Source organism: Alternaria infectoria (assembly GCF_024043175.1).
Source record: "Alternaria infectoria strain BMP 0036 chromosome Unknown scaffold_3, whole genome shotgun sequence".
Lineage (NCBI taxonomy): Eukaryota > Fungi > Ascomycota > Dothideomycetes > Pleosporales > Pleosporaceae > Alternaria > Alternaria infectoria.
Window position 1 is genome coordinate 34190 of NW_026250692.1, and position 22128 is coordinate 56317.

Here is a 22128-nt window from a genome sequence, read left to right on the forward strand (position 1 = left end):
TGTTTTATATTTATTAACTAGTAGAGAGTACTATAAGATAGTAGATACTAGAACGCTATCTTATAGATACTAAAAGTAAGCTATAGTTATTGTATATTAAGTTAATCTACACTACGTAGTAGAGGCAACTCGCTAATAGCTATATAGCTCTCTATTCTATAGCTACCTCTATATATATAAGTTTATATAATATATCTAAGCTAGCGTAGCTATAGAGTAATTTTAAGTATAAAGTGTTACTACCTATCTGCGTATTACTAAGAGCTGCAGGTATAGCTATTTCTATACTAATAGAAAGACAACTCTACTACCTAGTAGAGGTAATAGATAGATTCTAGCATAGTAGCCTTTACTATCTACTCTTACTTATTTTCTAACTATGCTATACGTATTACTATATAACTAGACGTAATAAAGTTATATATAACGTGTATAGCTAAAAAGTATAGCTTATATAGGTTACTATATAGAAGGTAACCTGCGTTATAGTAATCTACGCGCGCGTTTTAGTAATAGCGCTAGTTACGTAAGTAGCTCTCTCTCTTTTATTATAAGTTTTATAAGTATAGAGAGCTCTTTATATATTAGCTAGTAGTTCTTTCTCTCTCTTATACTTTAGCCTAGTATCTATAAGCTACTAAACTTACTATAGAGAACCTCTCTATAGAGATTATAAAGCGTATTACCTAGTATCTAACTTTCTAAGATATAAAAGCGTTACTCTAGCTTATACTAGTAATGCGCTGTTCTACTAAGTAGAATTCTAGCGCCTTTAATAACTTCGAACTATAACTTAATAATAGGTAAACCTTTATCTAGCTCTTTGCTAGGTACTAGCTCTAGTTTCTATAGTATATTACGTTTATAATTTAGCTTCTGCGTATAAACTATAATATTAGAGAGAGGTACTGTCTACTGCGCAAAAATAAGGCTACTTAGAAGATTCTATACAAAACTCTAAGTAATTAGATCTACTTTGTTTTTAACACTATTTAGATAGTAGAGAACTAAGCTAGCTATTAAAATAGCTCTAGTTAAGTTTACCTCTCTATATTAGGTCTAGAGAGAGAGATGTACGCTATAGCCTCTCTATCTTTTATTTATTACCTTAGCTAGTAAGTATAGTTACTATATCTAAAGTAACTTCTACTACTTTAGTTAGTGTAGTAGCTTACTATAAGCCTCTTCTCTAAAAGAGAGTTCTTCTTAGATAATAACCTATTCTAGAAGAATGCTATACTATACGTAAAGATAGATAGTTATATACTTATTAACATTGTAGCGAAGCTACTAAACCTTTATATCTAGAAGGCAGAATTAGAGTAAAATAAGTAGATAGCTAGATAGAATAACCTAGCTATTACTTATCTACGCTAGAACTAGACTAGCCTACGCTGTAATAGTAGACTGCGCTTTACTACTACTCTAATATATATAGAGCTTTCTATTTTACTTAAAAGCGCGTATCTAAATTAGCTTTTTAATAGTATAGCTGCCTTTAATATTAACTACGCAATATCTTAGCTAGATCTAGTCTCTTCTACTATAAATAACCTACTAAGTGTAAGCCTACTCTCTCTACTATTATTCTTGCAACACTTATAGTAGCTACAACTATACGCTATAGCTAATAATTCTCTCTTTAGACTAAGTAGCTGTAGAATAGAAGTATAGCCTACGCTTAAGTCTATACTAGTAACGCTTTACATTGTAGACTTTTAAGAGTAGTAGTACTTTATAGAACCTAATAGAGAAGAGATAAGCCTTATAGCTACTAATATTACTATAGTATTCTACCTACTATAGAAAACTATAGAGCTTAACTAAGCTATAGCACGCGCTATTAGCCTAGAAGACTATCTGTTTTGTAATAGTTTTAGCTACTAAAACTTGTATTTTTATATTTAGCCTAATAACACTATAATATAATCTATGCTAGTAGTGTACGCAAAGATAATTATACATATACTAGTACTTATATACGTAGTTCTTAGTTAGTATCTTACGTAGAACCTACTTATAAGAGATATTTCTATTATATTATAGTGTAACGTTTTTAGTAGTTATAGTATAATAGAGGCTACTAGTCTAGACTAGAGTATTAGGTATTAATAGGTAGAGGTTAATAAACCTCTACTCTAACGCTATTATCTAACTTAGAAAGTAAGAGACTAGTAGCCTAATTAGAAACTTTATATTACTTTCTAGAATATTAGCTAGAGCTAAGAGAGAGACGAGCTAAGAGAAACATAGGTAATAGAGGAAGATAACTATAGTATTAATTAAGCTAATAGAATTCTAAATCTAATAGATAAGATAGATTAAGTAAAAGAACCTCTTTAACTACTAGAGGGCAACGCCTACTATTATAACGCGCTACTCTATAGGTTTCTATTTTAGCCTATAGATTATACGCAACTTACTCTCTATCTATTTATAATCTACTCTCTTTCTATATTAACTTGCTGTTATTTTATGCGTAATCTGCTTTCTTTCTCTATTAACCTACGCTCTTTCTATAGGTAACCTACACTCTATTTATATTAACCTACTCTTTTTCTATAAGTAATCTACTATTATTTTATAGGTAACTTGCGCTCTCTCTATACGCAATCTGCTTCTATTTTATATTAATCTACTTCTATTTTATATTAACCTACTTCTATTTTATATTAACCTACTTCTATTTTATATTAACTAGCTCTTATTTTATGTTAACTAGCTCTTATTTTATATTAACTAGCTTCTATTTTATATTAAATAGCTCTTATTTTATATTAACTAGCTCTTATTTTATATTAACTAGCTTCTATTTTATATTAAATAGCTCTTATTTTATATTAACTAGCTTTTATTTTATATTAACTAGCTCTTATTTTATATTAACTAGCTTTTATTTTATATTAACTAGCTCTTCTTTTATATTAACTAGCTCTTCTTTTATATTAATCTACTTCTATTTTATATTAATCTACTCTAATTTTATATTAATCTGCTATCTATTTATATTAACCTACTTATAATACTACTATAGGTTACTTCTTAGTAATAAGGGCTTTGCGCACTACTTTAGCGTAAGAGAGTTTGCTATAGAGTGTTATATAAAAAGTACCTAATATAGTAAAATTTTAGTAAGAGTAGATTAAAGTTAGGCTACTAGTACTACCTATAAACTATGCTACCTAAGAACCTATAATCTAATACCTCTATCTACTAAAGTTTCTATGTAACTAAAGCGTAGTAATCTTAGCTAATATCTTAATACTTTTACTTCTATAGGCTTTATATTTATATATATATAGAGAGACTAGAGAACGTTACTAACTACCTCTACTAGCACTAGCGTTACTACTGCTACTATTATTCTAGCTATTACCTCTACTAGCACTAGCGTTACTACTACTACTATTATTCTAGCTATTGCTTCTACTAGTACTAGCGCTAGCGTTAGCACTAGCAAGCTTTCTATTAGTAGCTTACTCTAGATACTTAGCGCTTAAATATAATATAACTAGTAGATTATAGAGCTAGACGTCTGCGTTATAAAACTAGTCTATATTATATATAATCTACTTAGCGTCTACTAGTATCTAACTCTTTATCTAGTCTATATTCTTACTTTACGCTAGCAGAATAATATATTTCTTTAATAGGTAGTAGTTATAGATAAGGTAAAACGCTAAGCTTATATACTTAGAGCGTTTACTATAGTAAGTACTAATCTTAGATAGAGAGGTAATAATAATAAGTAGAAACTTAGCGCAACTAATAGTAAGAAGTTAATAGATAGAGTCTATAGTAAAGCCTAGAGTACTAGCGTATATAGTGTAGTAGATAATAACATTTTTCTCTAAGCTTTGTATTTTGTTAATAGTAAAGACGTTTACTATGCGTAACGTAATACTAAGCTTATATAAATTACTATTAGAGCTATTATACTTAATAAGACGCGTAGTAAGGTTATCTAAGCACTAGAAATATATATACACTTGCGTAACGTATAGAGACATAATAGTAATATTAGAACCTAGAAAGCCTTTTTTAATTACCTTAATAATAGTCTAGATACTAGATAGTATAAATAATAAGTTAAAGGTTAAAAAGGTTATAAAGGTTCTACTAACTTTACTCTTATAGTTAATAAAGATAACTTAGTGCTCTAATATAATACTAAACTAGTTACGCGCGTAATCTTCTGCCTAGATAGACTTAAGTTACTTCTCTACTCTAGTAGCGACTATTATATAGCTCTAGAGAAGAACATAGTTAATAAGTATAGTAATATAGCTATTAGAGTAATACTATTTATATAAGTAGACGCTAGTAACTCTAGTAAAATAAAGATGCTAAAATAAGAAAACGCTAGCCTATAACTAAAAGAGGTAGAGAATAGAGTTATAACTAAGTATAGGTAATAGTTAGTAAAAGTTACTAATAAGAAAGTAAGAATATATAACGCTGTAGACCTTAAGAGGTCTACTAGTAGTGTTATATAAGATAGTCTAGAGTATAGCTCTAAGCATTAAAACTTTAGAAGCCTTACTAGCCTTATTATAGAGAATAGAATATAGAGTAAATAGCTTATGCACGTAGGCCTATATAATAATATTAAGTATTATTATAACTATAGTTAAATACTTAAGTATATTCTATAGAATAATATTATATTACGTTATAAGATACGCTATATTCTTCTTCTCTATTAGAAGGCTATTTGCAAAGTTATTAAGGTGCTAATTAAAATAGAAATACTTATTATCTAGGTGCGTAAAAGAATACTTAGCTTAGTTATTACTAACGTAGCCTAACTAGTTAAGAATCTACTAGCTAGCTAATAGCTTAGTAACTTAGAGGCGCTTATTAACGTAGATATAGTCTACGTCTATCTTTATAACGCTATCTAGTTAGATTTTAGTAAGAAGTAAGTCTAGTAGTATACGTTACTCTACTTTCTAACATATAGTTTCTAAGAGGTCTTCTAGGTTAGTAGGCTGCGTACCTAATAACGTATAATAGAGTAGCTTAGTCTTATAGAAGTATTAGGCGTGTTACTTCTTAGTATACCTATAAATAATATGCTTCTCTATCTTAGCTATATAAATGCAAATAACTATAGAACTATAACTAGTGTAGCTAGCTTTCTTTATAGCTTTGTAGTAAACCTAAAAGCGCGTATTTAGCTTTATAGTAATATTATTAGCCTACTTATTAATAGAGAAGATAATTAGAATAGGTAAGAAAAGTTTACTATTATTGCCTTCTTTAGCCTAGGCTTTGTTATTACCTTCTTTAGTCTAGGCTTTATTATTACCTTCTTTAGCTTAGGCTTTATTATTACCTTCTTTAGCCTAAGCGCTATTATTATCTACTTTAGGCTAGGCGCTATTATTAGAGTCTTTAGCCTTAGCTTTGTTGTTGTAGTCTTTAGCCTTAGCTTTGTTATTGCCTTCTTTAGCCTAGGCTTTAATCTTACCTTCTTTAGCCTTAGCTTTGTTATTACCTTCTTTAGCCTAGGCTTTAACTTTGCTTTCTTTAGCCTAGGCTTTAACTTTACTTTCTTTAGCCTAGATATTATTATTATAGTCTTTAGCCTAAGCTTTAATCTTGCCTTTTTTAGTCTTAGCTTTATTATTATATACTTTAGCCTAGGCAGTAAGCTTATAGGCTTCTACCTAGACATTAAAGTAAGCTTTGCTAATTACTAGAAGAATTTTAGTCTTACTAGTTCTACTAGAGCCTATAAGCTACCTAACGTTTGCTATTATGTTACGTAGTATAGTATAAATAGAGGTACTAATATTAGCCTTAAGCGCCTTAAGAATAGAGGCTATAATAGTATTACCTAGAACTTAATAGATGCCTGTAAAGTAGTCTATACTTAGTAGATTATAAAGGTTATTAGTAAGAATAAGCGTGCGTAGAGTTGCAAAGGCTTCTCTACCTAGATTAAGATATTAAAGTATATTAATACTATGTATAATAGTAGAGCAAGAACTTATATAATAGATAGAGACCTTAGTGCTAGGTAGGTTAAGAAGACTCTTACAGAGGTTAGCGCTTATAGAGTAATTAACTATATTAAGATAGTAGATACCTTTCTTAAACTCTAGATTATAGGTAAAAACACTATCTTTATAGTAATAAAAAAGAATACTAGTATACTAGTTACTCTACGTAAAGAGCCTTAGCTTAATAATAGCTAGCCTCTAGTCTTTTATATTAGAATCTTAGAGGCCTAGCTTAACGTTAGCGTAAGTACCTTTGCAAAGAGAGGTAAGCCTCTCTACTTAGTTAAACTCTATATAGTAGGCTCTGTCTGCTATTCTCTCTACTCTAACTAGCTTTAGAGTAACGTAGTAATACTTATTATTATTCTTAGTCTTCTCTAACTAATAGATAAGGTTCTAGAAGAGTATAGTAAAGTACTTATTTAATAACTTAAAGAATTAGCGTATAGGTATAATAAAGTTAGTAGACTGCTTAAGCGCGTTAACCTAGTTACTAGCCTAGAGCTTAACGTAGCCTTGTTACTACTAGTTCTATAAAGAAGTATATTCTTATTACGTAACTATATTATTATATATATCTTTATAGAGGTAGACTGTTATATTAAGCTAGCTAATAGAAAAGAAGTATATAACTATTATGCTAGAACTAGAGAGAATTGCGTGTGTGCGCCTAAAGATAGGCTTATACTTACTAAAGTCTCTATTAGTAAAGAAGAACGTACTAAATAATAGTTATAGCAACGTAGCACTATTCTTAGTAGTAGTGCGTACCTAGAAGTAGATATAAAGAAAGTTTAGATCTAGATTATAAGCAACCTATACGTAGATAATAGTAATCTAGTTCTTTTTAAGGAACTTACGCATTATATTCTTATTCTCTATATCTATAATAGAGATAGCTGTATAGCCTTCTTTAATAGAAAGAATGTTATTAGTAGTAAAGGTAATATAGGTAATAAAGTTCTTATAACTATGCTAGCTATTAGAACTATTACTAGAGAAGCTTGCGTTGTATAAGAACTCTAGATAAGAGATATACTTAGGTATATAGTGCTAAGTTAACTTTACTATAAATACGTTAGAAGTAGGCGTAGATAGTATAGGCTTAGCTAGCGCTATAGTAGTGTTAGCGGTGTTATTAATACTCTTGCCTCTATTTAATAAAGCGTTCTTAGCCTTATTCTTAGTAGTAGTAGTTTGCTTTTAGTTAGCTTACCTAGCGTTAGTAGAGGAGAGTATCTATAACAAAAGGTCTATAGTATAGCTATTTACCTAATAGCTATTCTAATAGCAGAATTAGTACTAGAGAACTAGAGAATTCTCTATAGAATATATAATAAAAGAGTAGCTTAGGTTACTATAGATAGTGTAGCTACTTTTCTTTCTATTAATAGTGTAGTAGAGATAATCTACGTAAGAGTAGTTAGTGTATTAGTAGATAGAATAGTAGTTAGGCTTCTAGTATTTAGATGTAATGTAACTAGTCTAATTATAGTTATAATAGATAATAGTAGAATACTAGTTAAACGTATAACTAACCTTGTTATAGAAAAAGTATTTCTATAACTCTTCTTTTCTAGAATACTTATTTGCGATATAGCTAGTCTCTTAGCAAATATAGCACTACTAGGCGTTCTTAAACGTATCTTTAGTAATAAACTTACCTAATATAACTATCTTAGTTAGAGTTTTAAGCACTATAACACTATATTAAAAGTTAGGCTAGAGTGCTTAAGAGTTGCTGCCTGCCTAGTAAGTATAATAGTTAGCAGCTTAGTTTACTATACTAGAATAGGTAGAGAGTAGAATAAAGAAAGCTAATATATAGTTAGTAGAGACTCTATAGACATATCTAAGAAGAATAATATACTATAAGTAAGTAAAGAGAAAAGAGATAAGAAAGAGAATAGATAAAGTAGCTAGGTAGGTATAGAGTAAGAAGAAGAAAGATAAAGATAGCTGTAAGAGTAAAGCTAATAAGAAAGTTTACTCTCTACTAGCGCTAAAAATAGAAAAATAGTAGAAGGTAGTCTTACTATATATAAGACGTAGAGGCGCTAATAGTAAGGTAAAGAGAGGTAGTAGATAAGTAGAAGAGAAGAATGTAGTAGCTGTAGATAGTAGAGGTAGAGATAGATAAAGTTATAGAGGTTACTCTAAGTTAGTAGTAGAATACTATAAGATAATAGTAGATAGCTAAAAGAGTAGAGGGTAAGAAGTAAAAAGTAAGCGTCTTGCTTAGCTAGAGTAACTAAGATAAGCTTTAGTGCGCAGAAGAAGAAGCCTTATAGACCTAAGTTAAGGTAAAGAAGATAGATAGTAGATTAGTAGCTCTCTATAACTCTAAGCCTAGCGCTGCTATACCTACTCTATAATAGCAACGTAACGTCTAACCTATAGTAGTAGATTAGAATAGGTAATCTCTATCTACTCTTTCTTATGTAGCTAGAAGAGCTTTAAAATAATGTTCTATCTAGCGTAATATAAGGCAAAGATATAACTAGCGCTCTATACTAGAGCTATAGCCTTACATCTACTATATAATCTAACTATAACTTAGTAGCTATTCTTATTTAGTATATAGTCTATTATAGTTTTTATTATTATTATTAACACTAGCAACCTACTACGCTTGCAGTGTAACCTATAACTAAACCTAATAGGCGTATCTAACTACTCTCTATAATAGTAAGGTAAGGTAACTAGATTTACTAGTTACCTATTACCTATCTCTACTTAGTGTTCTTCTAGAATATTATATTACTGCGCTAAGCGCTGTCTTCTTAGCGCTATAGTTAATAGTAGTAATAAATAATCTGTAATCTACTGCTGCAACTATACAACTTATAATAGTAACTATAATACTCTACTAACTAGCGCCTACTTATAATAGTTAAGTTACTAGCTTTATATATAGTCTTAGTAGAAAGGTCTTATAAGTAGACGCCTAGAAAGAGTTTAGCTAGCTACTTCTACTTCTCTATCTAGTTAAGAAGCTTAACTATAACCTTAAACGCTTCTACCTCTATATAACTATTAAGTACTATAAGTTTGCGCCCTCTAAAGTAAAGATACACAACTAAATTGCCTAGCAACTCTTTACTACTCTACCTAAGCTTAGCTATATACTATTTTACTAGTAAAAGAGGGCTCTTATTTTACTTATAACTTTATTATAAAGTTACTTATAGCGCTGCTCTAGAGACAACAGCCTACGTCTAGGTACCTAGCTTAGTAGCCTAACCTATTTACTTAATATAGGTATAATCTCTAAGCGCTGCTATTCTAATATAATTATTATCTCTAACTTAGATATAAACGCTATAGCACCTCTCTACTATGCTAAACGCTCTAGGTCTTACACTATTTCTATTATAACGTATAACTAGCCTTACGTAAAGATAGTCTTCTCTTTCTATAGCGTAGAGTATAATATACTTACCTTAAAATAAGGTAAATTCTTAAGTATTAACCTTCTCTAAGATAGGCAGAATCTAGTTAATTAGAATAAGCTAGCGGCTTAGGCGTAAAAAGTAGGTAACTATAGTACTAAAGGCTTCTACTTCTATAGAAAACTATTTCTCTTACCTTAAGAGAGCTAAGACTACTTTATTTAATTCTAGAAAGAGCTAAACTAAGCGCTTTGTAATTACTATAATAGAATAGTAATTATTATAATATAGGCAATTTTACTAAAACGCGTTCTCTTAACGCTGTTTCTTATTACTAGTTCTTATATCTTTTTTAGCCTATCTTACGCCTATAAAAACTATATACTAGCTAGTAACTAAGAGGTAGATTATATGTTAAACGCCTTCTCTATTACTTTAATACTACCTATACTATACTCTAAGTAAGAAGACGTATATACTATAGATAAGATTAGACTATAAGTACTGCGTACTAACTTCTACTCTATACTTATTAAGAAAAAGAAAGAAAAGAGTATAGAGTATATAAGAATAGAGTTAATACACTACTAACTACACTATATATCTCTAATATAAGAAGACCTTAAAAACGTAGATAATACTACTAAAGAATCTACTACCTTCTAGCTGCGTAAAGTGTTACTAATTAAGTATAAACTTAAAGACACTAACTCTAGCACTAAAGAACTTACTACTTTCTAGCTGCGTAAAGTGTTGCTAATTAAATATAAACTTAAAAACACTAATACTAGTACTAAAGAATCTACTACCTTCTAGCTGCGTAAAGTGTTGCTAATTAAATATAAACTTAAAGGCACTAACTCTAGTACTAAAGAACTTACTACCTTCTAGCTACGTAAAGTATTACTAATTAATTAGGTAAATAACTTTAAAAATATAGATAAGAATAGTAAAGATAGCGAAGATAGTAAAGATATAGATAATAATAGTAAAGAATTCTCTAGTAAAGATAACTCTAAAGACGTAGATAAAAATAGTAAAAACTTTTTAATAGAAGACAACTCTAAAGAATTCTCTATAGAAGATAACTCTAATAAATTCTTAATAGAAGATAACTCTAAAGACGTAGATAATGCTAGTAAAGAGTCTTTAGCTAACAACTCTAAAGATATAGAACTACTACTATCTATATAGAGCGCAATTAACTTCTCTACTATATAAGAGATACCTATAGACTTTATAGATAAAGAATATATTAGTAATAACTCTTGCTTTAGTAACTATAGTAGTAGTAAAGATAATAATAATAATAATATTAGTATTAAGAATAGAGTAGAAGCTAAAGCTACTACCTTTACGCGTACTACTATTACCTAGTAATATAAGACTAGTGCGTTTATAGAAGCGTAAAAGGTAGACCTAGATACCTAGATACGCGTAGCTAATATCTTTTAAGTAGTAGTTAACTACCTATAACTCTAGAGTAAGAAGAAGCGCGTTGCGCTTCTATCTACTATTAGTCTTAGTCTATATTTTAAGGCTATGCCGCTTTAGTTAGTAGGTATACTAGAACTTTTTCTTATTACACTTAGACTATAGAGCGTAGCGCTGTTAATTAATAAGATAAGCCTAGGTAAATTAATAATCTACCTACTAGTTTACTACATTAATTATATAGCTACTACGTAAGGCTATAACACTAGCGATAGATTTCTATTCTTCTCTCTTTATAATAGGTAGCTCTATAGCACTACGCCTAGCTCTAGCTCTATCTTCTTTATAGCTACTATAGTAGGCCTTAATATAATAGTAGAGAGCTAGAGCTTAATATATTAAGGTAGCGCTACTAGTCTATATACTCTAAAGCTTATTATTCTATATATAGACGCTAAAAAGATTGCGCAGCGTTAGAGAGGTAAAAAAGTAGGTATCTACACTTCTATAATAGTAGATAACTAGATAGAAATTTGCCTACGTTTAGATTAGTCTAGAGCATAGCTAAGCTATAAGGCAAAGTCTATTTCTACTAGCTCTAGTGCATACGTATAGAAGAAAGACTATATAAAAGTGTATAAAGACGCTATAGTATATACTGTAGCTCTCTCTAGTAGCTACTTCTTAATTATAACTATACTACTATTATAGAAAAAGCGTATTAGCTATAATATTACTTCTATTAATATTACAAAGTAAGCTAATATTATTACGTTAGAGAGAAAGATTAAGGTAGCTATAAATAAGAAGATATAAAATAAGGTAAGAAAGAAGTATAATAAGGCTATTACTAACTAGTTATTAGTCTATAGTTCTAGAGTAGATAGCGATACTTCTATATAAGCTAAACGCATAAAGAGAATAATAATAGCTAATAGCGCTGTCTATTATATTAAGTACGTTATTAATCTTATAGGCGCTTTACTTATCTTTATAGATAAGCTATAAAAATACTCTAGTAATATAACGTTAACCTATATCTAGGTTATTAGATCTTTCTTAGATAATGCGCCTAACTTGTATAGAATAGGTATTATTAGAATTAGTAGCTTAGCGCTCGCTAACAGCGTAGAGCTAGTAGTGTACTTCTATAATAAAGTTATCTACTAATAGATCTACACTAACTTAATAGACAAAGGCGCTCTTTAACTAGCCTAAGTTAGAGATCTTAACGCGTATAAAGCCTAGAACGCCTTAGTAGATATATGTAAGAAGTAGCTATAAGAGCTAGAATCTAAAAACCTAGCTTACTATAATTCTAAGGTTACTAAGCTAATGCGTGCTATATTACTATTTATATAGTATTACTGTGTAGCTTAACACTATAAGAGCGTAGATCTCTAGAGTTAATAACTCTATATTATAGACAGCAAGCTCTATATTACGTATATAGCTATTATATACAAAGCTTACTAGCTTACTAAGATTAATAAAGTAGAGAGTAAGGTGTAAGCTATAGTAATAGCTAGATATAAGAAAGCTATAATATAATAAGAAGAAGATAGTAACTTTTAAGCGCTTAGACCTATAAAGATAGAGCTAGCTAATACTAGCCTAAGCGCCTATCTTATTATACGCTACGTAAGCTACTTTCTAAACCTACTTCTAATAATTAATACCTAGAACTACACTTATAACTATAGCAAGAAGCGCGTATTTAGAGAGTAGTAAATACTTAGTAATAATAATTCTATTATATAGTTAGCTCTAGTAAGTAAGGCTGCGCTTAAGGCGTTCTTTCTCTAGAGTATTACTAAAGAAGTATATAAAGGCTCTACTAAAGTTAAGTATATATATAAGAGTATTAACGCAATAATAGCCTAGACAACCTACGTAGTCTACTCTAATTAAAACTGCGCAGCTAATAATAAAATATTTATATACTATAGTAAGTACTTCTATGTAAGCAGTCTTTACCTTATATAAGCTTTGCTCTAGTACTATATAGCGTAGATCTATAGCAAAAACTACGTTGCTATAGTAGATAATAACTAAACCTACGCTATAAAACTTAACTAATAGTAATAGATCTATAACTCTATTACTAAGACTAAGGCTAATAATATATATATTATAGTAGTAGAACTAGGTCTTATTAATAACTCTCTAATAATTATATAAGGCTATGTTCTAGAAGGTTTTAAGCTAGCTACAAGAATCTACAACGTAATCTAAGCTCTCTACTAATTTCTTCGCTTTAGCTAGATCTATTCTATTATTATAGCTAACTAGCTTATAATAGCTAGCACTGCGCTAGAAAAGAGCATTAATAAGAGAATTTAGAATAGTAATCTACTAAAAGCGCAGCTTAAGAAGACACTATAGGTAGAAAATACGTTAGAGGGCTAGATAGGTAGTAGATAGAGAGAATAACTATATATATAACTCTAGGTAGATATTTAAGAATAGCACTAGCTTCTATATATAAGACGCCTAATAGAAAAAGAAGCTAGACGCCTTATAATAAATAATACTATAAGCTAAAGTATAGATAATACTATAAGCTAAGTAATAAATAATACTATACGTAATAAAGAATACTATAAGTAATAAATAATGCTATAAGTAATAGAGAATACTAGAAGTAATACTATTAATTAGTAAGATAGTGTAATTAGTAAAAGTTATAATTAAAGTAATGTAATAGAGAGAAGATAAGTCTAGTGTATTGCTTTAGTGCTAGCTACTACCTACGTAACTATAATATAGCTAAAAGAGCTCTATAGTTTGCAAAGATATAGAAAAGAGTTATAATAGGTTAGAATAGACGTAGTAGTAATAGTACTATAAGTAATAAGAGATACTATTAATAATAGAGGGTGCTATAAGTAATAAAGAATGCTATAAGTTAAGAAATAGACAATGCTATAGGCTAAGAGATAAATAGTACTAGAGGTAGAGTTATAATTATTATAATGTATAGAGTAATAGGTAATTCTATAAACTCTACTTAGAGCTAGGCGCAAATAATTCTTTACTAGAAGATATAGAAAGCTAATAGTCTAGAGTAGAGTATCTTATCTATTACGTAAGTATTACGCATAGTCTATCTCTCTAGAAAGGTTCTAAAAGCTTATACAAATAATAGCTACGCTTAAGAATATCTAGAAAAAGAACTCTACTTAGAGCTAGGCGTAGATAATTCTGTACTAGAAAATAATTCTTTACTAGAAAATAATTCTTTACTAGAAAATAATTCTTTGCTAGAGAATATAGAAGGCTAATAGTCTAGAGTAAGAGTATCTTGTTTATCGCGTAAGTATCGCGTATAGTCTATCTCTCTAGAAAGATTCTAAGAGCTTATATAAATAATAGCTACGCTTAAGAATACTCTAGAATATAACTCTATTTAGGTGTGTAGCTTAGCTAGTTTATACTACTATAAGAGCGCGTATAGGTTACCTAAAGCGTATAGAAGAACGTATATATAGGTTGCGCGCTTCTCTAGATAGTACTATAACTAACTAACTTATAAGCCTATAGGCTCTAAAGTTAGAGTCTATATAGAAATAAGAGCAAGATAAGTAGGTTTATCTAATAGTAACCTACCTAATAAATATAGTAGATATAAGTAGGTTATACGTAGTTACTAACGTCTTAGCCTATAAAGTAACGTCTACATAACACTAGGTTTAATAATTACTAGGTTCTTAGCTCTTTCTATATAGGCTCTATATATACCTCTAGAAAAAATACCTTACCTAAGCGTTTCTATAATTTCTACCTTAACTAATATACTAGAGTATTACTAACACTAGTATAGCTATAATCTTCTATAAACTACTCTAATAGTAGAGTCTTAAGTAGGCAATATAATGTTATCTAAGATATACCTCTACCTATAGAAGAAGCTAGTCTAGTACTAACTATGTTAAATAGAAAAGAAGAAATATTATAAGAACTATAGATAAGCAAGCGTCTATAGAGTACACTACGCATTCTATATAGCTTACTAGAGCCTGCCTTAAATAGAACTTAGCTACGTTAGAAAGTGTACGTCTTCTACGCCTAGCGTAATAAGTACTCTAATACTAGTCTACTAGAGTTATTTATAGAGGTAGAGTTTACCTACTACCTTATAAATAATAGATAAGATAGCGTAATAGATTATAGGTAGTATTTTAAGTAATAAGTAGATTAGAGCCTAGCTCTCTACGTCTTAGAAGAGGCACGCGCTCTACACTAGACTCTTACTAGATAGTATAATAGTAGTAGAACGTAGTTACTCTAGCGCTAGATAGAATAAGATCTACTCTAGTACTACTACTTTATGCGTACAGCGTAGTCTACCTAGAATATAGCTATATTAGATATATTTCTATCTAGTTAAACGTCTTAAAAAGATAGGCTAGATAATAACTCTATTTAAATATAATATTAGTATAATATAAAAAGGTAGAACTAAGTTATAAAGCTAATAGTTGCGCTATAGATATATTGTAGAGAGGTAAACTCTAGGCGTAATAAGAAGGTAATGTTTTAGATTTATAGAGCCTACTTAGAAGAGTAGTAATAGCTATATTAGTATATTTAGAAAAGGTAGAGTTAATAAATATAACTTATTAGACGTGTAGTAGTTAGTTTTGCAAAATTAAGAACGTAAACTACTACACTACCTATAGAGGTAGAATAATAGGTATATAAGAGAGAGATATATAACATATAATAGAGCGTAAAGAAGAAACTATAACTCTTCTTCTAGAGTAGTAAGATATGCTATAGTATAGCTACTAAATTCTTTATGTTGTTACCTACTATTAGAATGTAATACTTATAATATATATATAGCTAAGCTAGTAAGGCGTAGCTACTAGAAGAGTAATAGGTATACTAGACTATATCTGCTAACTAAAGGCGTTTCTATTTATCTAGCGTAAGTGTCTCTTGCTTATATAGTATAGTAACGTAGGTAATAGCTAGTTAGGTAAACGTAGTAGAAATTGCGTAGTAGATAGATTTAAATAGGTAGTAGTAGGTGTATTAGAGGGGAATGTTACTAGAGAGACAAGATAGGTTAAGACAGGCTTAATAGATTCTAAGCTATACCTATTTACTATAATAATATTATAGGTATCTTGTTGTAAAGTAACTAGGCTGCAGCTCTAGTAGAGGCAAGATACGCTCTACCTAGAGTAGCAGCGTAGATTACTACTAACTAACTTATAAGACTATAGTTTCTAAAGTTAGAGTCTATATATAGATAAGTTAGATAAATGTAAGTTAGCTTTAACTATAACCTGCACAACAGAGACTATAGATTACTAGTAGTAACCTATACGCCTTCTAAGATACAAGATAATAGCTACTAAATAACTAAGTAGATAACGTACCTTGCGTATACTAGAACTATAGACCTACACTAGCTTTCTCTATCTACTAATAGTACTATAATATATTCTACTTCTATTGCAAATTCTCTCTAAGACTTTAAACCTGTTCTAGTCTACTACTAGCGCTATAGAAAATAAAGAGAGAAGAGCTTCTTCTACTACGTGTTAGCTACGTAGATAGTAGCTCTAGCTCTTAGCGCTAGTGCGCTGCTACGTCTAGGCTATATAAGCTCTCTAATACTAAAAGTAAGCTAGGCCTATATAAGTAGTGCCTAGCGGGTAAACTCTATTTATTTTTTTTATTTTAGCTGTTATATAGTTTTAATTATCTATCTTACTACTTACTATATTACGCTTCTATATAGCTTCTCTAGTTACTATAGATTATAAAAAGATACCTTCTACTACTATATTATACTTAGATAGGCGCAATAGCATCTACTTCTCTTACCTAGCTAATAGAGATAATATTGCTATACTTATTTTCTACTCTATTACGTATGCACTAGCCTAGTAGAGACTATATTCTAGCTAACATATCTTATCTAGGTTAACTTCTCTACTATACCTTAGTGTCTTACGCTATGCTCTCTTCTACTAGTAGCGCTAGATAGAATACTAAGCCTATAATAACTAAACTGCTTTAGAAGCTTCTATTTAAACGCGTCTAAGTAAAGCCTGCATAGGTATATAGGCTATACCTATTTACCTTCTATAGTGTAGTAGATAGAAAAGCTAGAGCGCTACTAGAACAAGTTAATAGCTATTTACTATGTAATGCTTTATTATCTAGCGTTCTGTAGAACGCGCTTGTGCGTTAAGATAATATAGTAGATTATAATAATAAGAGCTAAGTCTATTTTAGAATTCTATATCTTTTACTCTAAGCTAGTTAGTATATACCTATCTAGACGTAAGCTACCTTAGACACAGCGCTAAGTACTATAGCTACTAACTCTAAGATTATTATAACTACCTTTGTAATTATACTTCTATTAGCTTTAGGCGTAGTAAAGAGGCTCTACGTTAGTAGTATTACACTATAAGTATAATAGAAAAAATAGAGCTAGAGTAGTAGTATATTACCTATCTACTTGTTCTTAGATATAGAGAGTAAAGATAATATAACTATTAGCTTAGAGCGTAAACGCTAACCTACTTATAAATCTCTACTTACCTCTATAACTATAATTAAGAGCTGCGTTTCTAAAATTACTAACTAGTAGTAGACTGCTAAGGCCTTCTTAGTCTAGAGAGATAGGTATAACCTACGCGCTGTAGAGCGTACTATAGAGCTAACGTAGCTATCTATTAATAATCTTAACGTTAGACTAGAGAGTAAATACGCTGTTACCTACCTTAGCGCGTTTTTTCTTAACCTCTAAGCTATATATACAAGAGAATAGGTTTACTATAGAAAATAATTAAATAGTTAACTTTATAGACTAGAGCCTAAGACTAGTGCTACTTTTATTATAGTAGCTATAACTAACATAGCTGCCTTTATAGACGCGTAGGTAGCAAAATTTAGCTACTATTAGGTAGAGGCTAAGTAATAGAATTAAGGCGCGTAGTAGCTAATACTTATTATTCTAGATAGAGATAGAAGAACTACTACTTACTAATATATATAAGTAGGCTATATATAAGATAGAATAATAGCTAAAGAGTAGAAGGAGATTTTACTTCTTATAAGAGAATAGATAAGATAAACATAAGTTATACTAGACTAGAAAGAGCTTATCTATAACTAGAGCTACTATAAGATAAAGTACCTAGAGAAAAGTAATTAGAGTAAGTACTCTTATGCTACCTATATAATACCTAGTCTAATAAGTACTTACTACGTTATTCTAATAACGCATAAGAGCTAGAGAAAGAAAATCTACTATATATAGAAAAAGGCTAGCAAAAACAACTCTAGCTATATAAACTTAAAGGCAACCTATAGCGTAATAGAATTATCTTCTTAGACTACTATACCTACTAACCTTATAGTAGAGTATAATATAGATACCTTTAAAGCTAAGTAGATAGTATAGCGTAGACTAGTATAAGATAGGTATAAGCTTTTGTAGGCGTAATAAGAGATAGAGTAGTAGAGCTTAGTAAATAAGTGCTATATCTATATATATGTTGTTAACTAACACTATATAGCTATACTATTTATAAATAGCTATAGAATAGGTAAGACTAAGAGATAAAAGTGTTATAATAAGCTCTTTTACGTAAGGCTAGACCTACACTAGCTATAGCTATAGATTGTAACTATAGTGCTTATTAAGAGCGTAGATAAGCTACCTACGTAGAATAAGAAACGCTTAGAGATAGAAGCGTGCGCGTTTATATAGGCTAGCATAGCTACACTATAAGATATAGAGCACTTTTCTTTAGTAATAGTAGAACTAATAGAATAGGCTTAGATAAAATATATAGACGCAAAGAGAGAGATTCTATAGAATAGATTATATATAAAGTAAGAGAGATTGTATAGAAAAGATAAGTAATTACCTATTAAATAAAGAAAATTATATAGAAAATAAGAAAAATTATATACTAAAGAAGAAAGATTTTATTAAAGAAGAGAAATTACTATTCTTAGACTTTATATAACTACAGCTAAGTCTCTAATAGCGCTTAACGTACTAGTTACTATAGATATATTATTTAGCAGCATTTATTATATAAAGAAGCTAGTAGAATATTATAGTAAATATATAAATAAAGAGTAGAAGAAGTATAGTAGACTATTTTTCTAGAATAAAGGTAGTAATGTTTCTGCGCTGTAATTAAGCACCTACCTAACTAGCTAAAACTTATACTATTCTAGTTATTATCTAACTATGTTAGAGGTTCTATCTATAAGTTATTATCTAGACTAGTATTATATCTAGCTATTATAGAGTAAGTAACTATTACTATATTATTAGAGGTAGATAAGGCTAATAACAAGGCTAATAGATTAGACGCGTTATTATAGCTATTCTTACCTTTAGTCTACTTAACCTTAGCAACTAGCTTAGGCTTAAAGCTATTACTATTACTAAAGCTATTATTAGCACTAAAGCTATTACTATTACTAAAGCTATTACTATTACTAAAGCTATTACTATTACTAAAGCTATTACTATTACTAAAGCTATTACTATTACTAAAGCTCTAGGTATTATTAAAGTTAAACTAGTCTCTACTACTAGATGCTTTGCTAGACTTGTTATAACTACTCTTAGAAGGTTTGTTGCCTAGAGAGAAGTTATCTATAGTTTTAATATAGCTATAGAATAGATTAACCTCTTTACTATAGTAAGCGTTAGAGAAGAGCTTAATAGGCGTTATAGTAGAAGATATAACTAGATAGAATTAGGTAAGAAGAGAGCTAATCTTAAAGCTATCTAGAAAGGTATACTACTTCTTTATAGCGTTCTTATTAAAATATAGATTAATAACGCTGTAGGCTATTATATAATAGAAGTAGTACGTCTTATTATACGTAGAGTAGTTATAATAGGTATTATCTAAATAGACTACCTATACGCTATAAGAGTTAGTAATAATAATAAAGAGAAAGTAGACGTAGGTAAGTATAAGAAACTAGCGCGTGTTATTAATAGTAAAGCCTAGACTACTAGATATAGTTATGTTATATATAAGAGCGTATACTTTACTACTCTATATCTTATTAATAGTAAATATCTAAATCTTGCGCAACTATATAGTAAGTTTATATATATTACTATAGTAAGTAAGGTACTTAATAAACTTATTATAGATATTCTTATAGATAGTAACTTACGTAGTATACGTAGACATAAGTCTAATAACCTTATCTAAGAAGCTAGCTTGCAGAAGCTGCTATACAGCCTAGAAGTAATAGAGAATAAACTTATTATTAAAGCTAGATTTAGTTTAGAACTATACTTTAGTTATGTCTAAAATAGCTACGTACATAACGTAGTGCCTAGAAGCTATCTTAAACTTATTATAGAAATAGGCTGTCGCTATTACTACTTCTAGCTAATTAGTAAGCTCTAGAGTAACTATTATATAACTATAGAGAAGAATATAGTTATATAGGTTATTAATATTCTTAATATACTAGTGCTAAATATAGAAGTAGATAGTTATTAAGCTGCTCTAGGTCTAGCGATAAAACAGCGTAATAGAGACCTAGAGAGCAAATATCTACTTTTCTATAGACTTTTTACTAGGCCTAGAAATAAGAAGAGGTTAGAGTTATAGCTTATTACTAATAAGAAACTTAAAGATATAGATTGTTTTACTAGCAATAATAGCACCTATATAGTTATACTAGAGTACGTAGATAAAAGCTACTAAGGCTTACATCTTTTATATCTTACCTACTTTATTATAATAGACTATAAATAGCTTTATAGCGTTATAGATGCGTAGCTATAATAAAACGTTTAGAGTTATGTAGATAATAATAGCTATAGAGAGAACTTCTCTACTAATTACGTTTACCTTAAGAGTAAGCTATATATAGTTATTAGGCTGCATAAACACACCTATAGTAAAGTAGTTAAGCTTCTATCTAAAGTTTTTAAAACGCTTAGGCTATATAATAGAATAGAGCTTTATCTTGCTAGAGTTGTAGTAACCTACTATATGCATAACCTACTTACCTTCTAATAGGTACTCTAGCTGTAGGCGTAGATTAGAGCTGCTAATAGGCGTAGCTTTAATAGCATAGTAGAGCTATAGGTTAACTAGAATAGAATTAAGAAGCTTATTATTACTATTATTATTATTATTACTATAGAGGTTAAAGTAGAAGAGCCTCTACTTCTTAAGCGTAACGTTCTACTTTTACTATAATATATTATAGTATACCTACTTCTTAATCTTACTTATATAGGCATAGATAATAATAATAGTAGTAGAGTTAGCTCTAGCTGCGCAGAGTTTCTTAGCCTTAGCCTTATAGGTATTAAAGATACGCTAATAGAGGTTATCTATCTACTTATTAATTAGCGAAGTTACCTAGTAGAGAAAGAGAAGTGTGTTACTTTTAGCTAGCGCCTTTTATTAAGCGTAGTAATGTAGCTTTAGAATTTTAGTAATAATAGTACTCTTACCTACGCTAGCTAGTCTCTAGACTAAGAGAATAGTAGTAAGAGTGTTACGTATCTTATTAACTACCTTATAACTAATTACTATATAGAGATAGGTTGCTAGCTTTTCTATAGCGACTAGATCTAAGTATAGAATATAAGCTATAAAGTAATTCTCTTACTTTATATTAAGAAGGTTCTAGTTACGTAGAAGCTATAATAAAGGCGTAAACTATAATCTACGTAAGTATAGGTAGTTAAGCGTATAGATGCTGTGCTTAATACTAGTAGTAGAGGTAATAGTGTAAATAAAGCACTAAGTACTAAGTAGTGTAGCTAGAGTAGTAGTAGTAGCTTCTATTATATAGGTAGTATATACGTTAATATAATAGACGCTAACTTTAAATTTAGACTCTACTATAAATAAGGCGCTAGTATAAGAGCGTAGTAGAAAGCTACTATAGTAGTTAGCTATAGTAAAGAGTATAGGCAGGTCTATAATAAACTTCTAATTATTAGTAGTATTATTATTAGAGTTAAAGTAAAAGTAGAGAAGAGTATCTTTACGTAGAGTTAAGTTAAACAGAGTAAGTAGCTATGCGTAGTAGCACTAGTTATTACCTCTCTAAAACTTAGTAATCTTAATAACTATTAGCGTAGGCGCCTAGAACTTCTCTACTACGTAGAGATTATAAGTAAAGTTATAGTAGAAAATAGTAAAGTACTATAAGTTAGACAGAAACGTTATATATTAAGGTAAGATAAAGTTAGAGAGAATGTTCTTAGCTTTAAGCGCTATGCCTATCTATAGGTTAACGCGTCTATTAGGCTA